This window comes from Equus caballus, chromosome 3 (genome assembly GCF_041296265.1).
Source record: "Equus caballus isolate H_3958 breed thoroughbred chromosome 3, TB-T2T, whole genome shotgun sequence".
Taxonomy (NCBI): domain Eukaryota; kingdom Metazoa; phylum Chordata; class Mammalia; order Perissodactyla; family Equidae; genus Equus; species Equus caballus.
In genome coordinates this window covers 82487834-82500191 of record NC_091686.1, presented here as the reverse complement: position 1 = coordinate 82500191, position 12358 = coordinate 82487834, and the positions used below count along the sequence as shown (strand labels likewise).

The window sequence follows — 12358 nt, the reverse complement described above, 5'->3', positions numbered from 1 at the left end:
TAATTGCTCTAGAAGTCAGAGAAAGAGGAGATCATTGTGAATTCGGATAATCGAAGAAGGGATAAGCTTTAACTTCTCTTCAGTTTTCTGCCATTACTTCTGGTAACTGCTACCAAGTGGGATGTTATGAAGAGCTAAACCCAAACATTTAACAACAAAACTAACAAAACTAGAGTTGTTTAAACCCTACATACCAGAGATAAACACCAAACAGATTTTTTGTGTTTTCCACTAAAGAAACAAAGACTGACTTGACAGAAAGTTTACACAGGGAGTAGCGGGAGACTGGAAGATAAAGTTGGGCCAGTTAATGGAAGGTCTTGAAATGCTAGACAGAGGATTTTAAAATAGATTGGAAATATTTTCTTGTAGTTACCTGTCATCTAACACTGATTTACCTGTCACTAAAGCTTTCAAGAGATACTCTAGGGCTTGGAATAAAATTTCCTTAAAAATAATTCTTTTTCACTTGAAATATTTACTTTTACTTATGAGATATGTTATGAATTTCAACTTCTCTTATTTTGATTGAGTTTGCTTTAATACCCTTAACTAATTATAAAAGTAATAGGTATTCACTGAAAAAAAACCAGAATGTAAGAAAAATTTTAAAGAATAAAGTAAAAGTCATCCATTTTCCTATACCCAGAAATAACTATTGTTAACATTTATTGTCTATTTTTATATATATGTAAATTTTTTACAACAAAGGGATTATGCTATACAGATTATTTCTTAAACCTTTTCTCTTTTTACTATATTGTGGGTGTTCTTCCATATCGAGAAATATAGATCTATATTATGATGTTTAATGCCTAAATAGTATTCTGTTACATGGTTATGCCATAATTTAATTAACCATATCTCTAATGATGGCATTTAGATTGATTACATTTCTTCATCTTTGTTTTTTTGTGGGTATATTTCCAGAGTGCCCTTCTGAGAGTTTATTCCACTTCATACTATCTTCCTTGTAAGAAAAATATTTATTTTCCCATAGCCTTGAGAAATCTGGGAATTATCAAATCTTTTCCCAATTTACCTTTTTTCAAAAAAAACTTTTTTGCTAGGCATTTTGTGCAGTTGAAATTTAAATTTTTATGTGATTATATCTACCAGTCTTTTCTCTCATATTTTTGGCTTTGTTGTCATGCTTATGAAAGCCTGCTTCTTTCAACATTATAACATTTTCTTTCAGTATTCTGAGTTTGAAAAATATTTACACTTTTAACCTACTTGTTTATAATAACTTATAAAGTAGTCATCTTAGTTTTTCCCAAATGTTTACTTGATTGTCAGAAGAAAAATTATTGAATAATACATTCTTTCCATGCTAATTTAAAAGTCCAGATGTGACCTAAACTAAATTCCAATAATTTTTAGATTTATTTATATATTTTGTAGCCTGGCCCTGTAATCATTTTTGCATATTCCTGTTCTGGTAGCACATTATTTAAATTTCAGTGTTATATTTCATTTTACCATTTGGTAAAGCAAGCCTCTTTTCATTGATTTTCTTTTCCACAATTTTTTTTACATATTGTTAATCACTTACTTTATTAAAAGAATTTTAGATTATAATATCCAATTGCAGGCATAAAAATTTCATTGACTTGGTTGGACTTTAGTCAAATTAGAGATTAATTTGGGGAAGTTTTTTTCATTTAGAGTCTGTACTTTTTTTATTAGATTTATTCACAGGAATTTTATATTGTTGCTGTTTTCATGAATAGTACCTTTTTTTCCCATTATATTTTCTAACTAATGTGGCAAAGTTGTTATCTTGTAACTGGAAAGCTTACTAAAAATTCCTCTTAGTCCTGAATAGTATCAAGGTAGATAGTGATAAGCTTAAATAATGGTAATTTTTGTCTGTTTTTCCAATTTTTTTTTCTGTGTCTTTCTTTTTTGTCTTACTACCTTTCAGCTAAAATGTTCAAAACAATAATAGCAGTTTTCACCCTTCTGTCTTGCTTGTTCTTGCCTCTGTTGATTCACGATTAAGATTGAATTTTCTGTTCTTTTATAACAAATGCTATATATAAACTTTATATATACATAAAGTTAAATATCTTTCCATTTTAGATTTACTGAGTGGTTATCATGATGAATTTTGAAGTCTATCAAATATTCTTTATCATCTATCAAAATGATTATGTAATTTTTCTTCTTAAGTTTCCTAATGTTAATTATCCTGGCAGTCAGAGTAAACCCATCTTGACCATGATTTATTCTTCTTTCATTAGACTGCTAGATTTGACTTACCAATATTTTATTTCAAATTTTACATGCATATTCATAGATGAGATTGACCTTCAGTTTTATTGGGGGGGGGGGTCCTGTCTTTTTCATCTTTGGTGTCAGTGTTAAACTTTATTCATTCTTTCAATAAACTTATATTGAATTTCGGTTATGTGCCTGGAATGCTAGTAAATACTGGGGATTAAATGGTGAACAAGATGGTAAAATCTCTGGCATCTTGGAGCTTGTAGTCTGTTGAGGGATGGAGTCAAGGAAATAGGAAATTAAAACTTGGTGTTGTAAATGCTACAATAAGGAAAGTACATGGCATAAGAGAAAGGTAGGAGGAGCATCTATTCTAGATTTGGGGAAATCAGAGAATGCTTTCCAGAGGAAGTAGCATTTAAACTGACATTTAAGTAAGAATGTCCGCTCAGAGAGTTAGTCAAGGAGAGTGTCCTTGAGAGATGGAAGATCCTGTGGGAAGACCTGAAGTGAGGGAGAACGTGGTGCTCCTGAGAGAAGGGAAAATGTTTAGTAGGACTGGAGCAAAGGTGGGAGGGGAGGAGGGTTGAGAGATAAGGCTAGAGTGCTTCCCAGAGACCAGAACCTGCAGAGCCTTGTAGAACATGGCCAGAAGTTTGGATTTTCTTCCTACGATTAATGAGGAGCCCTTAAAGGATGTTAAGCAGAGAAGTGATATGATCAGATTTCTTTATTAGAGGAATCTCACTTGTTGAATAGGAAGGGAGGCAAGACTGGAGCCAGGAGACCAGCTGGAAAGTTGTGGTAATCCAGCAGAGAGAAGCTAGTGGTGAGAACTAGGATAACTAGATGCCAGAGAATGGGGAAACTCTTCTGTTCAAGAAGAGTTCATAGATTTTGACTGTATTTGGGCCAAGGCCTCCAAATGAGCTGTTTAATCATAGCCTTCTACATTTCTTTCATGGCTATTAGATTATTCACTTTTCTGCCTCTTTCTGAGTAAATTTTGGTAATGCCTATTTTTCTTAAAAATCATCCATTTTATATATATTTTCAAAATTGTAAGTATAAAGCTTACATACAGTTCTCTTATTTTAACCTCATCTATATCTGTGTTAAATTCCACTTCTCATCTAAATGCTCTATGTTCATATTTTCTCATTTATTTTTAGTAATACTTCCCTTAGATTTACCTATATCAACATTTCCCAGATGGGTATTCCATGGAGCGCTGTCCCAAAGAATACTGACAAGTAAGAACATGCATCCCTAAATAAGATGGGGAGACTGGATCATTCTATTAAAACAGTTATATGCTTTAGGAATTTTTAGTCTTTAATATGCTAATATGGTTTATGAATTCTTAAGTGGAAGATTTAGTATGTTTTTCAAACATTTTTGCCACAAAAAGTTTTTCCGCCCACAGAGCATCTATTAATATCTCCTGGAATGAGTATTTAGTAGAACACAGCTTGATGATTTCAAAGAACCAGCTCATAGTTTTATTTATTAATCCTCTCTTTTTTTCTAATGTTTTAATTTCTGCTTTTATTTTTATTGATTATTTTATCTTGGTTTATTTTATTGTTATTTTTTAGTTTCCCGAAGTTAATTGCCTAGCTTATTCATTAGCAGCTTTCAAAGTTATTATAAAGAACATTTTTAATGCTGTTAATTTTCCTCTGCATATAGCTTTGACTGCATCCTATAGATTTTATCATTACAGGTCCTGTGTTAATTTCTGAATAATCTGTCATTTCAGTTTTGATTTCCAGTTTTACCCAAGAATTATTCAAAAGAGTGCTTTTTAATATCTAGTGATTCATTAGACTTTGCTTATGATTTTAGGTTACAGTTGGTTAGATATAAATGTGTTCAATGTTTTGTTTTGTTTTGTATTTTTGAGGAAGACTAGCCCTGAGCTAATATCTGCTGCCAATCCTCCTCGTTTTGCTGAGGAAGACTGGCCCTGAGCTACCATCCGTGCCCATCTTCCTCCACTTTATATGTGGGACACCTACCACAGCATGGCGTGCCAAGTGGTGCCATGTCCACACCTGGGATCCAAACCGGCGAACCCCGGGCTGCCGAAGCAGAACGTGCACACTTAACCTCTGTGCCACCAGGCCGGCCCCTGTTCAATGTTTTATTATTCTTTTATAATAAGCATGATCAGAGAATATTTTATCTAATAGTAATATTGCCACCCTTTCTTAGTTTTCTGTTTTCATTTGTCTGATATGTGTTTTGCCCAGACTTTTATTCTCAAAATTTCTTTACAATTTTTATCTAATGTATCTTGTCACTGATATATGATAAGATTTTTTTTAACCCACGCTGAGTGTCCTGATTTTTTAATAGAGGAATTTAATCCATTTACATATATTTTGACAATGCTAAATTTATTCTTTTTTTAACAGCTTCATTGAAAGATAATTCACTCATCACATAATTAATTCATTCAAAGTTTATAATTCAGTGATTTTTAGTAGATTCACAGAGTTTTGCAGTTATCGTCACAATCAATTTTAGGACATTTCCACCACCCCAAAAAGAAATCCTCTATCCACTAAAAATCGTTTCCTTTTTTCCTCCCTATCCCTCTAACCCCTAGCTCTAGGCAACTGCTGATCTACTTTCTGTCTACATGGATTTACCTCTTCTGGACATTTTATATAGTTGGGACCTTATAATACGTGGGCTTTTGTGACTGGCTTCTTTCACTTAGCATAATGTTTTCAAGCTTCCGTCTTGTAGTATGTATCAATACTTCATTCCTTTTTATTCCAAAATAATATTTCTTTATATGGATATTTCACATTTTATTTATCTATTCATCATGAACATTTAGGTTTTTCCACTTTTTGGCTATTATGAATAATACTGCTCTGAACATTCATGTAGTAGTTTTTGTGTGGCCTGTGCTTTCATTTCCTTTGAGTATATGCTCAGGAGTGAAATTGCTGGGTCATATGGTAACTCTGTGTTTAACCTTTTGAGAAATTGGCAGACTGTTTTCCAAAGTTGTTACACCATGTTGTGGTACTACCAGCAATGAATGAAGGTTGTAATTTCTCCACGTCTTCATCAACTCTTGTTATTGCCCATCTTTTTTGTTATAGCCATCTGTTGTGGACTGAATTGTGTGCCCCCAAATTCATATGTTGAAGTCCTAACCCCCAGTGTGACTATATTTGGAGATAGGGCCTCCAAAGAGCTAATTAATGTTAAATGAGGTCATAAGGGTGGGGCCCTAACCCAACAGGACTGGTGTCCTTATAAGAAGAGAACAAGACACCAGGGATGTGCATGCAGAAAAAGGCCATATGAGGACACAGCAAGAAGGCAGCCATCTGCAGGCTAAGGACACTGGCATTAGGAGAAACCAAACCTGCTGACTCCTTGATTTTGGACTTTCAACCTCTGGAACGTTGAGAAAATAAATTTCTATTCTTTAAGCCACTTAATCTGTGGTACTTTGTTATAGCAGCCCTAGGAAACTAATGCAGCATCCTAGTTGATGCGAACTGGTATCTCATTGGGCTTGTGGTTTGCCTTTCCCTCATGGCTAATGATGTTGAGCATCTTTTTATATTTGTTATTATTCCTTAAATCTTTTATCTTCTGTTTATTATGATTTAGTGTCCCTTTTATTTTTCTTTCCTACGATTTACTCAATTGATCAGGTTCATAAGTTAAATATCCTATTTCAATTGTTGTAGTGTTTACTCCTTAGATTTTTATGAGTGTATTTAAATGTGTATTTTCTGTCCATGGCAAGGATGAAACAGTGAGATCCTTAGCAGTCTTTCTTTTCTTCTCTAGTACCACAACTGCCCGCTCTCCTCTCTGTCCCCCTGCCATTGCTGCTAATTGATCTCAGCTTGATTTTCTATGTCATCATAAAACTGATTAGAGTTCCATAGGAGATGATCCTGGTGCTGGATTGTACTACAAGTTCAATAGAAAGCTCTAGCCGTTCGAGAGGAAAGATGCAATTCTCAAACTCTTGAATCCTGCAGCGTGAGACTGGTACATCTTTCAAATAGAAAAAAAATTGATTCCTTTTTGGGAATTGCCTTTTAAAGTTTATTTTGAATCTTCTACATTTGTTTATCTGTAAATTTGAAAATAAAACTCTTGGAAAATTGGAAAATAAATTGGATAATATTTGGTCAAAATGAAATGCAGAGCTTTTTTTAGGGAGAAAGATATTGCATAAATTCAAAGCCAGCAAAGGAAATCAAAAGCTATGATTTCTTTTCAAAATATAGTATAGTGAAATTGGCTCAGTAGAACTTTGTCAAGTACAAAAACCTGATTTTCAGGGCAAGTTTGAATTTTTATGGCTACACATAATTCCTTCAAATGGGCTGTATGTGGAATGCTCTCCCAAGTCCTTCACTTTCCTTGGAAGTGCTGTAGTGTGCTTGCATGCGTTCTTGCTGTCAAAGACATGTAAGCTTCAATGTTAATGTTTTCCTAGTTCGAATGACTTTTTAAAGATTTTTGCCTTATAATTGAAAATTCAAGCTGTCAGCACTGATTGAAGGACTGAAAAAAATCTCAGCACATTACACAAAGGTTTATAGTTCTGTTGGAAGTAACAAATTGGGGCCGGCCCCATGGCATAGTGGTTAAGTTTGGCGCACTGCTCTTCAGCCGCCCGGGTTCGCTGGTTTGGATCCTGGGCGTGGACCCACACCCCTCATCACCCATGCTGTGGTGGCAACCCACATACAAAATAGAGAAAGATTAGCACAGGTGTTAGCTCAGGGCACATCTTCCTCAGCAAAAAAAGTAAATAGCAAATTGTTCAGTTAGTCATCACTACTTATCAAGCCTCAATTTTAAAGCACTACACTAAATAGTATGGAAACTCATAGACAAATCCTTTAAGAAGCCCAAATTCTAATAACATATATTGAAAAATAGTGAAAAATCAAAGCAATACTTGGTAAGAACAGTTTAGTGGTTAATTTGCAAGCTCCATGTTAGCCTAAAGGGATTCATGTTCCCATTTGTTAGTTCTGACATTGGATAATTCACAAAGCTTCAGTTTGCACAAATGTAAACTGGAGAATATAGTAATAGCATCTGCCTCATAGGCTGGGAAAGTTTAAATAGAATAAAACATGTGTATATGCTTAATACAGTAGCTGGTACATAGTAAGCATTCATAAAATGCAAGCAATTGTTTTTAATAATTTTAAAATTAAGAAATACTACATATATCCAGAAAGTGCACAAATCATGTATGTACTCTTTAACAAATAATGATAAAATGAGCGTCAGCAGAGCCACCACTCTGATGGCAAGAAATAGAACATTGCCAGCATCTAGAAACCACCTCTCTTCTCTGTGCACCTTCCCTCTTATAACCCATTCCCTCCTTGCCTCCACTGTCTTGGCTTTTGTGATAATCACTTCTTTACTTTTCTTAAAGTTTTAGTTTAGTTTTGTCTATTTTTGAACTTTATTAAATGGCTGCATCTTGTTTCTTTCATTCAACATAGTGTATGAGATTTGTCCTTGTCGATGAATGTTGCTCTAATTCATTCCTATTTGTTGCTGTATAGTATTCCACTATATAAATATACAAACAATTTATTGATCTATTCTACTATTGATAGATATCTAGGTTATTTCCAGTTTTTGATTCCTAGACAGTGCTGCATGAACATCCTGGTGCTCCTATTTAAGAGATTCTCTAGGAATGCAGTTGCTGACTCACTGGGGATGTGTGGCTTCAATTTTATTATATAATGCCAAACAGTTTTCTAAAATGATTCTTCCAATTTTCTCTCTTTGCAACTGTATATGAGCGTTCCTGTTGTTTCATATCCTCACAAATACTTGGTATTGGTCAGACTTTTAGTGTTTACAATCTAGTATACAGGTATATTATTGCAACTCATTGCTTTTTGTTTAAACAATCTGAAATTTATAAAAAATTTGCAAGTACAGCACAAATAACCTTTTTATCTTGAACCGTTTGAGATACCAACATGATACTTTAATGTGCAAGGATACTTCAGTTTGTGTTTTCTACAAACGAGGACATTCTCCTATGTATCCCTAATATAACCAACAAAATCAGGAAATTTCCATGATTACATTGCTACTGTCTAAACTATAGACCCCATACAAATTTTTCTAATTGTCTGAATCATGACCTTTATGGCAAAAGAATCCAGTTCAGATTACACGTTGTGTTTAGTTGCCATGGCTCTCTGGTCTCTAACCTGGAACCGCTCTTCAGGCTTTCCTTGACCCTCATGACCTTGACAATTTTGCAGGTTACAGGCCAGTGATTTTGTTGAATATCTTTCAATTTATGATTCTCTTGTTTTTATCATGGTTAGATTTAAGTTAGGTATCTTTCCAGGAATATCACAGAAGATGACCTTCTGTGTTCTCCCCATTGCATCCTATCCAGTGAAAGATTATTTTGATTCATCCTATTACTGATATTAGCTTTGAATACTTGATTAAGGTGGTGATTGCTGAACTTCTCCACTGTTCAATTACTGTTTTTTATTTTTGTAATAAATAAGTATTTTTGGCCAGTGAGAGCCACTTCAAGCAGGCTTCTGTCTTTTGTGACACGTCACCCTCTTTCTTTTGCTATTTCCTTACTTTCTGACATCAGTTCCCTTGGGAATGTCCTCCTTACACATAGGTGACCACCCAAATTTATTGCTTGCTCAGCTTTCTCCTCTGAGTTCCATCCCTGTCTATCCAGTTGCTTACCTGACATTTCCAGTTGCCTGTCTCACAGGCATCTTAAATTTTGTTTGTTCAAAATAGAATTCCTGACTTCATCCGTTAAGTGGGTTCCTCCCCTAGTCATCTCCATCTCATTCGGTTGCATTACCATCTTCCTCCTTCCTCAGGCTGAAAAAATAGATGTCAGCCTTTAGTCTTTGCTCTCTTCCGCACTACTCCTAGCTTCAGTCTGCCAGCAAACTGTATACATTTTACTTCCAAATATGCCTCATGTCTTTCCACTTCTCTCCAGTTCCTTTTGGCTCACTCTCTCCTTCCACTTGCACGATTACAGTAGCCTCTTCACTGGTTTCTCCACTTCCACTCCTGCTTCACTCTGGTCCATTTCCAGACATCTCTTATCAGTGCAAATCTGATCATGTCACCTCCTTGCTTAAAACCATGCAATGTTTCCTCATTCCTCTCAGAATAAAAGCTCCAAATGATCGGACTTACGCTTCAGTCTTCAACTCCATTTCATATTCTTCTTTCTTTTGCTATGATGTAGAAAGCAAGGGAAGCAAACCATTTTTTTCAGCTCCTTGAACATTCTAAACTCTTTTCTACCCCAGAACCTCACCTGAACACGTGTCCTCTTGCCCTTTACACAGCTGCACTTTTCTTGTCTTACTCAGGATGAGAAAGGATAATTGTTCTCTACTCAGATGGGTCTTCCCTGATTATCAGTTAAGTTCATCTTACCCCGTACCTCAGTATTCTCTATTAAAACACTCTCTTTTCTGCATGGTGCTTAACATGATTTGAAGGCATTTGGTTATTTACTTGCTGAATGTCTTATTTTCCCCATTGAGAAGATCAGTGCTGCATAGTGACTAGTATTGAATTGTATGAGTAGTTACTCTTCTAGGAATAGTGCATTTCCAAGGTACTAACAATTCAAGGGGACACTAACTGTGATAACTAGATGGACCACTCCAGTGATCTCTCAGGACCAGAGCATTTCCCTTCATTTAGATTGGCCTTTCATAGCAGCATTCTGATTTGTGAACCGATGGAAATAAATACATTTTGGTTCAAATATTTATTGAATTATTACTGTTTGCCCGGCACTTCGGTTTTCTTGACTTCCTTAATCTTCTGGAAATGTGACTTTAAAATCCTACTCGTTCATTTAACACGGCGCGGCTCGATGCCTCTTCCTCTAGGGAGCTTTACTTGGCACCTCCAGCTGCGTTTACCACTCCTGCCTCTGGGGCGAGTTAGAGAGAGCACAGGATGCCACCACTTGCCAACTGTGTGACCTCCAAATAAAGAGGATCAGAGTACACGCCTCACAGAGTGGTAATGAAGCTTCAATCAGGTTTCATTTGAAAGTGCTTTGTGACCATTAAGGTTTTCTGCAGAAAGGTGAAGATTTGATTAATCTTTGTAACATTCTTTCTGACTTCTCTGACCTTTCTGTCCTCCTCTCTTCTGTTCCTTCGCTCAGCAGGTATTTCCTGAGCACCTGCTGTGAGGGACAGTCTCTGCCGTGCTTAGGGACGTGGACTCTGGGGCCAGACTCAGTCCCTGCTCTACCACCTGCTAGCGTGGGACTTTGGTATTTAACATTACTCTGCCTCAGTTTTCTACTCTGTAAAGTGGAAATCGTCATAGTACTTTATCCTGTAGCTTATTGTGAGGGTTAAATGAATGAATATTTGTATTTAGCTTAGAACTCTGCCTGGCGCGTATTATTACCCGCTAGAATGGATGCTCTCCCTAAGGGCAAGGATTTTTGTTTGTATTTTTCGTGGCTAAAACTCAGTGCCAAAAACAGTGCCTGGGAATGATAGGCGCTCAATAAATATTTGTAAATGAATGAGTGACTATGATGTCTTCTGGAGAAAAAAAATTAAAAAGACATTATTAAGTGCTTCTAGCGAACCAGGGTAAATATGGTTCTTTTATCATCCTTTCCAAGTTGCCATGAAGAGCTACCGTAAAAACTTGTGGAGAAAATGTCTCTGACAAAAAAAAATCTTTAAAAATCAGAGTTTACCAAACCATGAGTACTTCTAGCATTGGAACTGTGTCTCACTATACCCTTGATCCACAGCACCTAATTGATCCCTAGCATCTGGGAGAAGCCCAAGCAATGAATGAACGAACGAATGAATGAATGAATGAATGAGTGTCTGTTCTCTGGAAGATTGGCTGCAAAAAATGTCATCCATCCACTCTTTTTTTGAACTCCTGAGTCCTATCAGTCAGTCTGCTAGCAAGTAACACTGCTGAGCAAAATCACCTTAGTCATTCAAAGAACCCCCTTCATGGAGTTGAGTTTTAATGTTTTGTCTTTTTTTTTTAAATCAAAGGATGATACAAGAAAAAAAATTTATGAAATCATTTACTGCGTTTATTACAGAAGTTTTGAGGGCAGTGTCTCCTGTCTGAATTCAGTGCTCCCCAAAGAATTTGTGCCCCTATTGGATAATTTCCTTTTAAAATTCAGGGTTCAGGAAAACCTAGCTTTCCGGAGGTATTGTATGCCTCCTCCTTTCTGCTGATGAGCATGATGTGACTAATTGTGCCTCTCTTTTAATTTTGACTGCCTAGGGCCCCAGAGTCAAACTTGAAGTTTAATTATGGCGTGCATATGTATGTCTTTCATTTCAGTGGTCTTGAATTTCTACTCTCTCACTTGCGTTGTTCGCTGTCTGGACTTTAAACTTTCTATAAATATTTTACTGTTATCTGGTTACACATGGACTTGCTGAAAGCTACCCCAAATCCCTATGGAATGAGGCAAATTCTACACAAATACACATGCATGCATGCATTCTTAGTTTTAACAACTTCTCATACAAAGGCCTCTAAATTTGGTTGCTGACACTTAGGAGGAAGAATCTCTTCTCCGTAGATCAAGTGAAAATACCAAATGCCATTTCTCTGTGTTGTCTCTGTGGTTCCTACAGTATAAATATGTTCTTTAAAATGTTTGGATCATGTAGGTGTAGCTTTCTGAAAATGAACGGCCTATTTTTGTGTTCTTTCAAAGGTTTGCTAAAATAGTGCTTTTGCGTGAAAGTCTCTTAGCCCTGACAGAAAATGCTATAAATAAATAAATGTTTTTTATAACTCCTTTGGAGGAAAGAACAGAGATCATCCATAAGTTCTTGGCTTCTTGGGTAAAGATAGACCTTGTTTGTGCTCTGCCTGTAATTCTCAAAAAAGGACATTTTTGAGGCATTGTAATCATGTCAGCTCAATTGGCAACTACTTTATTAGTATTTTGTAGAAGTTAATAAATCTCTGCATAAGACCCACAACTTGTCTACTTGATAGTTGTTTAGATGCCTTATCTTTATGGCTGGCTGTCACCTGTGCAATGATATGTCAACAAGGAGAGAGAAGAATGTCC

At 35.8% G+C, this 12358-nt stretch overlaps 1 protein-coding gene across 15 annotated transcripts in view; it reads left to right on the top strand.

The window, feature by feature from the left end:
- Positions 1–12358, top strand: part of CRACD (capping protein inhibiting regulator of actin dynamics) — a 308131-nt gene that overhangs the window by 90784 nt on the left and 204989 nt on the right. The window lies entirely within an intron of this gene.